Source organism: Loxodonta africana, chromosome 10 (genome assembly GCF_030014295.1).
Source record: "Loxodonta africana isolate mLoxAfr1 chromosome 10, mLoxAfr1.hap2, whole genome shotgun sequence".
Classification (NCBI taxonomy): Eukaryota; Metazoa; Chordata; class Mammalia; order Proboscidea; family Elephantidae; genus Loxodonta; species Loxodonta africana.
The window spans coordinates 24,787,044-24,800,517 of NC_087351.1; positions in this window are offsets into that span (position 1 = coordinate 24,787,044).

Sequence of the window (13,474 nt, forward strand, 5' to 3'; positions counted from 1 at the left end):
ACTTTTTCATAGGTGTAGTTTTACTATGGAATAAAAAAATCAGTGAATAAGTGAACACACAAAGAACAAGAAAAAATGATGAAAGAATATTTTACTAACAAAAATTGTGATCAATATTGCGGGCATAAGCTGCACTAAGTTTTTTTTCAAAAAGGACATTTCATTGTTTACAGTTTACAGTAGAAAAATAAAAAAGTAGAAAAATAGTTCCTATATATAAATTTGAAATGCCGGAACAATGTTTAGCACATTGTCTAAGGTCATTTTAGGGGTTGTGAAACACGGAACAGTGATATTTCATTAGTAAATAAAAGAATAAATTAGCAAAGAATAGCCATATTAACACTAGTCTTGGTAAAATCACAGAATTTTTTCACCAACAAACATAGTGAACTAAGTGGCAAGGACAGATAAACCAGTGAAAGAGAAAGTAGCTGACACTCAGTGAAAGAATAAATGTTACAGGTATGAAGAAAGGATAAGTCATGAGCTATGAACTATGAAGAGATTTCTCTGATAGTGAAACTTAGTGCTTAATTAACTTGCAAGAATTTGCTCAAAAAGCCTGAGGTGTACTTCAGGCTTAGGGAATCCTGAAGTTTAGTCTTTTGTACAGAGCTCTCTAAAATGTGTTTAGAGCACTTTTTTGCCAGACTTGCATTGCTCTTGTTTGCTATCGAGTTGATTCTGACTCATAGTGACTCTATAGGACAGACTGGAACCGCCCTCTAGGGTTTCCTAGGCTTAAATCTTTATGTGGGTAGATTGCCAGGTCTTTTCTCTAGAGCATCTAGTGGGTTTGAACTGCCAACTTTTCAATTAGCAGGCAAATGCTTAACCATTGTCTTACCAGGACCTAGGGCCATAGAATATAGCATCTGGTATTAAATTTTTGATTCAAAGCTAGATATATAAAAAATGGTTTCATAGAAATTAAAATTGGGAGAAATCTCTGTATGGGCTAAATAAACCAGTCTCTGGTTAATTCTGGAGATGGGTTATCTTGAGAAAAAGAATTTTGTATTACAAATGAGAAGGCCCTTGGGACCCCAGAATCTGAGTACATGTTTTCAGCATTGGGATTTGAAATGTCTTCATTGGAAGCTATTTACACTCATTCTCATTTGCCTAAGCCTAAAATGCCCTGATTGTTGAAATACATTGTTTCCCGAAACAAGCACTGGAAGAAGACTTTCTTTGAGATGCTGGGATAAACGCCATATACAAACTAACTTGATTCCTTACCAACGTTTTAGAAAAAAATATGAACTTTGTCTCTAAACTTCTTATTTTTACTATTTAAACTCTTTTAAAAATCTAAAAATCTTCTCAATCTGGGAAATAGATTTTTATTTTTTTTCCTTCTTGCTCTCCTCTTTTGCTGTCATCCCATGTGTCTTTGTTTTTCCCCAATTTCTGGATTACAAGGACTTTAACACAGTGGTTCAATTACCTCCAGCAGTATTTTTATTTCCTGATGACTAATGTTCATAGTCCATAGCCCTCAAGCAAAGTTGGGAAGCAGCTATTTTTTTTTTCTTAATTTTCAGTATAGCTCAGTGCTATGCTAAACACTTTTAATCACTATTTCACACTCCTGATAAAAATTGGATTAATTTTAAAGATGAAAAAGCAAAAAGAAAAAAAATGACTCAAAGGTGAAATGCCCAACACAGCATAGATAATAAACAGAGAGCCTACTAGTGTCAGCTTCTGGAAAGAATGTTGGTTTAGAGAAGAGTTTGGTCCGATTGACAAGGAATATGCTTTCAACGAATCTTGAAGAAATAATAAAACTCTTTCTGAGAATAAATGTCGTATAAGTGGTAATTGACATAAGAAGAAAATATGAATCACCAATAACTATATGAAATATGTACTGTAGATCTATAAATAACCATTATTTTTGCTCTTTCTTTGGTATTTCAAATTTTCCACTCACTAAATTTGGGCTATTCCCACAATTGTATACAATTGAAGATGTTGTTGTTTGTCAGATCAAGCAGAGTTATCAAATTTCAGGGCTGAAAATAAGAACTGAATTAACGAATACCAGATGCAGATGCAGGTGGGCTTTTTCTCCGTTTTTCTCTAGTTAAGTCAACGAGAACTTATTGAGTATTTTCTTTTGTGCCCTAATCACTTCAGGGATAAAGAAACAGAGCCTGGGTAAAGTGGGTTACAGCAAAGAAGTAAAAACCTGTGCCTGCCTCTTCTGCTCATGTCTTGTTTAAAACATTGAATTACAAAAGACAAACCATTATTACTATAATAATTCATATTAATAGCCTTATTAAAATACTGTGAAAATTAATTTCAAGCTTATCCTGGGTTGGAAGTGTAAAACTCCAGATTTCAAGTGTATATATTTGAAAACTCACTGACTCAAAGCAGAACTGGCCAAAGATGACTAAAATTTGGGGAAAAAAAAAACAAACATAATATCCCCTTATAATCTTTTCTGTTTATGTAAGATTGGTAGTGATACCCTCTTTTTCATTTCTGATTCTAGTAATTTGGATCTTCTCTCTCTCTTTTTTTTCCTAACTAAATGTTTGTCAATTTTGTTCATCTTTCCAAAGAACTAGCTTTTGGTTTTACTGATTTTCTCCATTGTTTTTCTCTTCTCTTTCACTAAATTCTGATCTAATCTTTATTTCCTTCCTTCTGATTTCTTTTTTTTTCAGGGGAGGTTCATTTACTCTTCTTTTTCTAGTTTCTTAAGGTAGGAGATAAGGCTACTGATCTGAGACCCTTCCTATTTTTCTTTTCTAAACAGCTAATTTCAGAATCATGTGAAAAATAATCTCTGTCTCTGAATACCTGCATGTGCCAGGAAATTTTACTCGCATTGTCTAACTTGTTCTTCAAAATAACCCTATCAAATCGATTTTGTTACTGTGAAGTGGAATCTCAGTGTAACCTGTTAAAGTCTCTGAGCTGAATGCTGAGTGACTAGAGTGCGCACCCATCATTCTCTGACTCCAGTCAGTCCTCCTTTTGTGGAACCATTCTACCTATCTTCTGTTCAGTTTCAAGAACATATTGCATTTCGATGGCAACATACAAAATGTTACAGCTTTTGTGGAGATCGCCCTCCATATTTTCTATCATGTTTCTTCCTGACCTAATTATTAACAACCAGATTTTTTTCCCTATTTGGAAATTATTCTTAATTACAATCATGTCTCCACGCCTGGAACTGTCCCTTAATCACAGAAGCAACGGTCCTTCATAATTAGGGATCTGTGAGAACATGTGTTCCTCATCCTTGGCAGCTAAGGAACTGTAAGACCCTATAGAAGGCATCCCTTTTAGGGCAGTAGGCAGTCCAGAAGTTACAAAAATATGTAGGTGGGAGAGAAACCCTTGATATTTCTAGAAGTTATGCAGCATTTCCAAACAATCTTGATAAGTATGTTTGGAAAATAGCTTAAAAACATTGTGAAATTGATTTACATGTGGTAGAGAAAAGAGAATAATGAAGAAATTAACACATTCATAGACTACAGATTATATCTTACCAGAGAAACAGCATATCTGACCAGAATTGTTTTCCATGGATATAGTCCATATTGTAACCAGAGCCTGAAATAAATTCATATTGTAGCACAACAAATAATTTATTTTCTGCTGTGACCAATGTTCAAAGGAAAGTGTTCTTGTCAGTGAGTCATATACTCACTGCAGAGAGTAGTCTTAGGGTGGGAAAATTTTAAGCTACCCAGATCATGTTCATTGGGACCTCTTAGTTTCTGAGATTCCCTGAATTGAGAACATCGCTGGATAGTATGCCTTTTGTCAAAGTCAGAGACAGTGAGACCTGGTCAGTTCAGTGATTAAGGTTCTACTGATAGAAGTAAACCACAGTTTTAAAACATTTCTTTGTTTAACTGTTTTCAAGGCAAATATTACTTTGTTCAAGAAGAGAGCTGTCACTTGACATCCCTACTAAAGGCAGAGAGATGCCTCTTGTAAGTAGGCAGTGGACAGCCAGCAGTGGGAGATGAGCTAGTCAAGAATGCATGCCTGCCGTGCCAATCACCGAACAGGCAATCTTTAACTGCTGTTTTTTTTTTTTGGGGGGGGGGTATTAACTGAGAGTAGAGAAGATTTTTAAGGTCTCACAAATCTCTGTGCTTAACTCCAGCAATGTTGTAGTGTCAATGTATTAAATAAAAAACAAATTTATTAACATTTTTCTAAATAACAGAGCAATATGGAAATCTACTTTTATTTTTATTTACAAAGAATCACATAAATTCATTTTTATTGTTTAAAATTGCAACACTTCAAAGATTTTAGAAGGAAATATGCAAATCTGTGTCTATTTGCCTTCTCTTATTCTTACTTTTTTTTAACCAGAAGTAACATTTGTTATTATGTTACACCCATGTGTCTGTCAGTTTGTCCTACTGTGGGGGCTTGTGTGTTGCTGTGATGCTGGAAGCTATGCCACCAGTATTCAGATACTAGCAGGGTCACCCATGTAGGGCAGGTTTAAGCTAAGTTTCCAGACTGAGACAGACTAGGAAGAAGGACCTGGCAGTCTACTTCTGAAAAGAATTAGACATTGAAAACCTTATGAATAGCAGCGGAACATTGTCTCATATAGGGCTGGAAGATAAGCCCCCCAGGTTGGAAGGCACTCAAGAGATGACTGGGGAAGAGCTGCCTTCTTAGAGTAGAGTTGACCTTAATGATGTGGATGGAGTAAAGTTTTTGGGACCTTCATTTGCTAATGTGGCACAACTCAAAATGAAAAGAAACAGCTGCAAATATCCATTAGTAATCAGAACCTGGAATGTACAAAGTATGAATCTAGGAAAATTGGAAATCATCAAAAATGAAATGGAACAAATAACATTGATATCCTAGGCCTTAGTGAGCTGAAATGGCCTGGTACTGGGCATTTTGAATTGGATAATCATATAGTCTACTATGCTGGGAATGACAACTTGAAGAGGAATGGTGTTGCATTCATCATCAAAAAGAACATTTTAAGATCTATCCTGAAGTACAGCACTGTCAATGATAGGATAATATCCATATGCATACAAGGAAGACCAGTTAATACAATTATTATTCAAATTTACACACCAACCACTAAGGCCAAAGATGAAGAAATTGAAGATTTTTATCAGCTTCTGCAGTCTGAAATTGATCGAACATGCAATCAGAGTGCATTGCTGATTAGTGGTGATTGGAATGCGAATGTTGGAACAAAGAAGAAGGATTGGCAATTGGAAAAATATGGCCTTGGTGATAGAAACAATGCCAGAGGTTGAATGACAGAATTTTGCAAGACCAATGGCTTCTTTGTTGCAAATGTCTTTTTTCACCAACATAAATGGTAACTATATACATGGACCTCACCAGATGGAACACACAGGAATCAAATCTACTACATCTGTGGAAAGAGATGATGGAAAAGCTCAATATCATCAGTCAGAACAAGGCCAGCGGCCAACTGTGGAATAGACCATCAATTGTTCATATGCAAGTTCAACTGGAAACTGAAGAATATCAGAGCAAGTCCATGAGAGCCAAAATATGACCTTGAGTATATCCCACCTGAATTTAGAGATTTGACCTGTTGAACACTAATGACTGAAGACCAGATGTGTTGTGTAATGACATCAAGGACATCATACATGAAGAAAGCAAGAGGTCATTGAAAAGACAGGAAAGAAAGAAAAGACCAAGATGGATGTCAGAGGAGACTCTGAAACTTGCTCTTGAATGTCAAGCAGCTAAAGCAAAAGGAAGAAATGATGAAGTAAAAGAACTGAACAGAAGATTTCAAAGGTCTATTTGAGAACACAAAGTGTTATACTGACACGTGCAAAGAGGTGGAGATAGAAAACCAAAAAGGAAGAACACAGTTGGTGTTTCTCAAGCTGAAAGAACTGAAGAAAAATTCAAGCTTCGAGTTGCAATAATGAAGGATTCTATGGGCAAAATACTAAACAATGCAAGAAGCATCAAAAGAAGATGGAAGGAACACACAGAGTCATTATACCAAAAAGAACTGGTCGACATTCAACAATTTCAAGAGGTAGCATATGATCAGGAACCGATGGTACTAAAGGAAGAAGTCCAAGGTGCTCTGAAGACATTGCTGAAAAACAAGGGTCCAGGAATTGACAGAATATCAATTGAGATGTTTCAACAAATGCATGAAGCACTGTAAGTACTTACTTATCTATGCCAAGAAATATGGAAGACAGCTTCTTGGCCAACTGAATAGAAGAGATCCATATTTATGCCTGTTCCCAAGAAAGGTGATCCAACTGAATGTGGAAATTATTGAACAATATCATCGGTATCACATGCAAGCTAAATTTTGCTGAAGATATTCAAAAGTGGCTGCAGCAGTATATCAACAGGGAACTGCCAGAAATTCAGGCTGGTTTTGGAAGAGGACATGGAGCCAGGGATATCATTGCTGATGTCACATGGATCCTGGCTGAAAGCAGAGAATACCAGAAGGATGTTTACCTGTATTTTATTGACTATGCAAAGACATTCGACTGTGTGGATCATAACAAATCAAAGATAACATTGCAAAGAATGGGAATTCCAGAACAGTTAATTGTGCTCGTGAGGAACCTGTACATAGATCAACAGATCAAGAGGCAGTTGTTTGGACAGAACAAGGGGATACTGAGTGGTTAAAGTCAGGAAAGGTGTGCATCAGGGTTGTATCCTTTCACCATACCTGTCCAATCTGTATGCTGAGCATATGATCTAAGAAGCTATACCGTATGAAAAAGAACTAAGCATCAGGATTGGAGGAAGACTTGTTAACAACCTGCATTATGCAGATGACACAACCTTGCTTGCTGCAGTGAAGAGGACTTGAAGCACTTACTAGTGAAGATCAAAGACTACAGCTTCAGTATGGGCTATACCTCAATATAAAGAAAACAAAAATCCTCACAATCATGAAATACAGAGAAAAGACTGAAGTTGTCAAGCATTTCATTTTACTTGGATCCACAATCAATAGCCATGGAAGCAGCAGTCAAGAAATCAAAAGATGCATTGCATCGGGCAAATCTGTTGCAAAGGACCTTTTCAAAGTGTTGAAAAACAAAGATGTCACCTTGAAACTAAGGCATGCCTGACCCAAGCCATGGTAGTTTCAATCACATCATATGCACATGAAAGCTGGACAATGAATAAGGAAGACAAATTTTGAATTGTGGAATTGGTGAAGAATATTGAATACACCATGTACTGCCAAAGAATGAACAAATCTGTCTTGGAAGAAGTATAGCCAGAATGCTCCTTAGAAGCAAGGATGGCAAGACTGGGTCTTAAATATTTTGGACATGTTGTCAGAAGAGATCAGTCCCTGGAGAAGAGCATCATGCTCAATAAAACAGAGGGTCAGTGAAAAAGAGAAAGACTCTCGACAAGGTGGATTGACACAGTGGCTGCCAACAATGAGCTCAAGCATAACAGTGATTGCAAGGATGGCTCAGGACCAGGCAGTGTTTTCTTTTGTTCTGCATAGGGTCACTATGAGTTGGAACCGCCTTGATGGAACCTAACAACAACAACGACATTTGTTAACATTTGAGTATGTACTGTTTCAGTTTCCATTCCACATAATTATATATTTATTAATATTATTCATTCATTTACTTCCACCACGTGTTTGTCATTTTGACATACTTTGGTGGCTTGCATGTTGCTGATACTGGAATGTCCCCAGTATTTCAAATACTAGCAATGTCACCCTCGATGGGCAGGTTTCAGTGGAACTTCCAAACTAATACAGACTATGAAGAAGGACCTGGCAGTCTACTTTTGAAAAAAAAATGGCCTGTTAAAACCTTATAAATAACAGTGAAACATTGTCTGATATAGTGCTGGAAGATGAACCGCTCAGGATGGAAAGGACTCTTCCTCTAAGTAGAATCAACCTTATTCTGATGTGGGTGGAGTCAAGTTTTGGGACCTTCATTTGCTAATGTGGCATGTCTCCAAATGAGAAGAAAGAGATGCAAAAATCCATTAATAATCGGAACATGGACTATATAAAGTATGAATCTAGGAAAATTGGAAGTCATCAGAACTGAAATGGCTCGCATAAAGATCAATGTCCTTGGCATTAGTAAGCCAAAATGGACTGGTATTGGCCATTTTGAAACAATCATATGATCTACTACGTCGAGAATGACAAATTGAAGGCAAATGCCATCCCCTTCATTGCCAAAAATAATATTTCAGTATCCATCCTGAAGTACAATGCTTTCAGGGTTAGGCTATTATCCATATGTCTACAAGGAAGACCAGTTAATATGACTATTATCCAAATTTACACACCAACCACTAAGGCCAAAGATGAAGAAATTGAAGATTTTTACCAACTTCTGCAATCTGAAACTGATCAAACATACAATCAAGATGCATAAATAATTACTGACAATTGAAATGTGAAAGTTGGAACAAAGGATTGGTAGTTGGAAAATAAGAACTTGGTGAAAGAAACAATGTCAGAGATAGCATGATAGAATTTTGCAAGACCAATGACTTTTTCTTTGCAAGTACCATAAACAGCAACTATATATGGGGACCTTGCCAGATGGAGTACACAGGAATCAAATTGACTACATCTACGGGAAGAAATGATGGAAAAGCTCAGTAACATCAGTCAGAACATGTCCAGAGGCTGACTGTGGAATAGACCAACAGATGCTCATATGCAAGTTCAAGTTGAAGTTGAAGAAAATTAGAAAAACTCTACAGGAGCCAACATATAACCTTGAGTATATCCAAATTTAGAGATTATTTCAAGAACAGATTTCATGCACTGAACACTAATAACCAAAGAACAGACAAGTTGTGGAATGATACCAAAGACATCATGCATGAAGAAAACAAGAGGTAGTTAAAAAGACAAGAAAGAGAGAGAACACTAGGATGGATGTCAGAAGAGACTGTGAAACTTGCTCTTGAACATAGAGTAACTAAAGCAAAAGGAAGAAATGATGAACCAAAAAAGCTGAATAGAAGATTTCAAAGCGAGGCTTGAGATGACAAAGCAAAGCATCATAATGAAACGTGGAAAGACCCTGAATTAGAAAATCAAAAAGGAAGTACATGCTCAGCATTTCTCAAGCTGAACAGATTGAAGAAAAAAACTCAAGCCTCAAGTTGCAGTATTGAAGGATTCTACAGGGAAATTATTAAATGACCCAAGAAACATCAAAAGAACATGGAAGGAATACACAGAGTCACTGTACCAAAAACAATTGGTCGACATTCAACCATTTCATGAGGTAGCATATGATGAAGAACTGATGGTACTGAAGGGAGAGGTCCAAGCTGTACTGAAGGCGTTGTTGAAAAACAAGGCCAATGAATTGAAGAAATACCAATTGAGATGTTTCAACAAATGGGTGCAGCACCGGAGTTACTCACTGGTCTATGCCAAAAAATTTGGAAGGCAGCTACCTGAACAACGAACTAGAAGAGATCCATATTTGTACCTGTTTCAAAGAAAGGTGAAAATTATCAAACAATATCATTAATATCACATAAAACTAAAAATTTGCCAAAGATCATTCATCATCAGAATTTCTGGCAGTAGTACATCAACAGGGAACTGCCAGAAATTCAAGCCATATTCAGAAGAGGACATGAAACAAAGGATATCTTTTCTGATGTCAGATGGATCATGGCTGAAACCAGAGAATACCAGATGAAAATTAACCAGTGAAAACCTTAGGATTAATAGCAGAACACCGTCTGATATAGTGCTAGAAGATGAGCACCTCAGGTTGGAAGGCACTCAAAATATGACTGGGGAAGAGCTGCATCCTCAATGTGGAGTTGACCTTAATGAAATTGATAGGGTAAAGCTTTTGGGACCTTCATTTTCTAATGTAGCATGATTCAAAATGACATGTCACAGCTTCAAAAATCCATTAGTAACTGGAACACGGAACGTAAAAATATGAATCAAGGAAAATTGGAAACCATCAAATGAAAAGAAATGTTTGAAGATCAATATCCTAGGCATTAGTGAGCTGATATGGACTGGTATTGGCCATTTTGAATTGAATAATCATATGGTCTCCTATCCCAGGACGAATAAATTGAAGAGGAATGGTGACGCAGTCATTGTCAAAAAGAACATTTCAAGATCTATACTGTAGTACAATGCTGTCTGTGATAGAATATCCACACTCCTACAAGGAAGACCAGTTAATATGACTATTTAGATTTATGTTCCAACCACTAATGCCAAAGATGAACAAATTGAAGATTTTTGTAAACTGCTTCAATCTGAAATTGATTAACCTGCAAGGTCTTATGTAGAACTTGATAACAATTTAATTAAATCAAGTTTGTTAATACAATATGTTGAAAGGGAGTTGTTATAACAGTGTTGAATGCTTGTGACTACGAATGAGTGGAGTTTGTTCTTCTATGTGTATGTTGCTTTTCTGAGCAGCACTGCAGGCATTCAGTGTGTCTGATATTAGTCACCCAATGAGAAGGCCATTAGGCTGAATCCCAGGGAACATGAGTTCTAGCTCTACTCTGTCACCAACTATAAATGAGTTACAACCTCATTTATGCATCTATTAATGTGGAAGAGAACTTCATTTCCACTTCATGGTTCTGTTCAGCAGTAGAAATGAGATAGATTTATAAAAATGTTTTATAAAATTTTAAAGCTAAATAGTCCTATGAACTCATATTTGTATGTAACAGTATGATATAAAAGGGAGGCAGTACAGAATAGTGGCTAAACCCATGAGATTTGAAGTATGAAAAACAGTACATTTTAAATTGTCTCTTATACTTAGCATAGTGACTTTTAGTTAATGTTAGTATCTCTAAAATTGAGTATCCTAATTACATAAATGAGCTAAAAGAAGTACATTGTTAGGCTATTTTATGAATATGCTTTCAATATAATTTAAATAATGGCTACTTATTGAGTTTTTTAATAGTTATTCCTAAAATCACAGACATATTGTAAACAAGCCTGCCAAAACCAAAGATAAAGAGATAATTTTAAGAGTAGCTGGGGATAAACAAAAAGTCATCTACAAAGGAGAGTCAATAAGGCTAAGCTCTGACTAGTCAGCAGAAATCATTCGGACAAGACGGCAATGGAATGACATATATAAAGCCTTGAAGGAAAAAAAAAAAAATTGCCAGCTGAGAATTATATATCCAACAAAACTGCCTCTCAAATATGGTGGCAAAATTAGGGCATTTCCAGATAAACAGAAGTTTAGGGAATTTGTAAACACCAAACCAAAATTATAGGAAATACTAAAGAGAGTTTTCTGGTTAGAAAATCAATAACGTTGAATAACAACCCAAGACCAGAACACCGGACAGAACAACCAGATATCAACCCAGATATGGAAGTCACAAAAATAAATCAAAGCTAAAACACTGAAAATAGGGAAACGGAGACATCGATATGTAAAAGATGATACATTAAAACAAAAAAGAGGGACTAAATAATGTAGTCATAGATCTTTTATATGGAAAGGAAGTCTAGGTATTATCAAGAAATAAAAGATTGGGTTCAACTTAGAAAAATAGACTTAACTATTAAGGTAGCCACAAAGGAAACTATCAAGCATATACATCAAACTAGAAAGGAAGAAAAACATAAAGACTCAGCAGATACAAAATCAACAACAATGAAAAAGATGAAAAGAAAATACATAAAGAAAAACTAATCAGCACAGAAAATTAAGTGGAACAAAGAAACTGTTAACAACACACACACACAAATACATCGAAATGACAGCACTAAACCCATACCTATCAATATTTAATGCTGAATGCAAATGGACTAAATGCACCAATAAAGAGACAGAGAGTGGCAAGATGGATAAAAAAACACACGATCTGTCTATGTTCTGCCTACAAAAGACACACCTTAGGCTTAAAGACACAAACAAACTAAAACTGAAAGAATGGAAAAAATATACCAAGTAAACAACAATCACAAAAGAGCAGGAGTGGCAATATTAATCTCTGACAAAATAAACTTTAAAGCAAAATCAACCATAAAGGATAAGGAAAGACACTATATAATGATTAAAGGATCAATACACCAGGAGGACATAATCATAATAAATATTTACAATGACAGAGCTCCAAAATATGTAAAAAAAAAAACTCTAACAACATTGAAAAGAGAATTAGACATCTCCACAATAATAGTAGGAGACTTCAATACAACACTTTCATGAAGGACAGAATATCTAGAAAGAAGCCCAATTAAGACATGGAAGAACTAAATGCCACAATCAACAAACTTGATTTTTAGACACATTCAGAACACTGCATCCAACAGCAGGCAAGTATTTTTTTTCTTTTCCAATGTACATGAAACATTCTCCAGCATAGACCACATATTAGGCCACAAAGCATGCCTTAACAGAATCCAAAACATTGCACTATTACAAAGATCTTTTCTGACCATAAAGACATAAAAGTGGAAATCAATAACAGAAAAAGAAAGGAAGAAAACTCAAACACATGGAAGCTGAACAGTGCCTTGCTCAAAAACTACTGGGTCATAGAAGAAATTAAGAACAGAATTTAAGAAAGAAATTCACAGAATCAAATTAGAATGAAAAAACATCCTACCAGAACCTTTGGGACACAGCAAAAGCAGTGCTCGAAGGTCAGCTTATAGCAATAAATACACACATCCAAAAAGAAGAAAGGGCCAAAATCAAAACATTAGTCCTACAACTTAAACAAATAGAAAGAGAACACCAATAGAAGCGGTGGGGCACCAAAAGAGAGGAATTAATAAAAATTAGAGCAGACTTAAATGAAATAGAGAATAGAAAAAAAATTGAAAGGGTTAACAAGACCAAAAGTTGGTTCTTTGAAAATATCAACAAAATAGATAAACCACTGGCCAAACTGACAAAAGAAAAATAGTAGAGGAAGCAAATAACCAGTATAAGAAATGAGATGAGCAATATCACAATAGAATAAACTGATATTGAAAGAATCATAACAAAATACCATCCAAAATGGTACTCCAACAAATTGGAAAACCTAGAGGAAATGGACAAATTTCTAGAAACACACTACCTACCTAAACTAATACAAACAGAGGTAGAACAACTAAATAAACCTATAACAAAGGAAGAGGAAGAGATTGAAAGGTAATTGAAAAACTTCCAACAAAAACAACAACAAAAAAGCCCTGACCCCGATGGCTTCACTGGAGAATTCTACCAAACTTTCAGAGAAGAGTTAATACCACTACTACTAAAGGTATTTCAAAGCATAGAAAAAGATGGAATACACCCAAACTCATTCTGTGAAGCCAAAATACCCCTAATACCCAAACCAGGTAGGGACACCACAAGAAAGGAAAATTACAGGCCAATATCTCTCATGAACATAGACACAGAAATCCTCAACAAAATTATAGCCAATAAAATTCAACAACACATTAAAA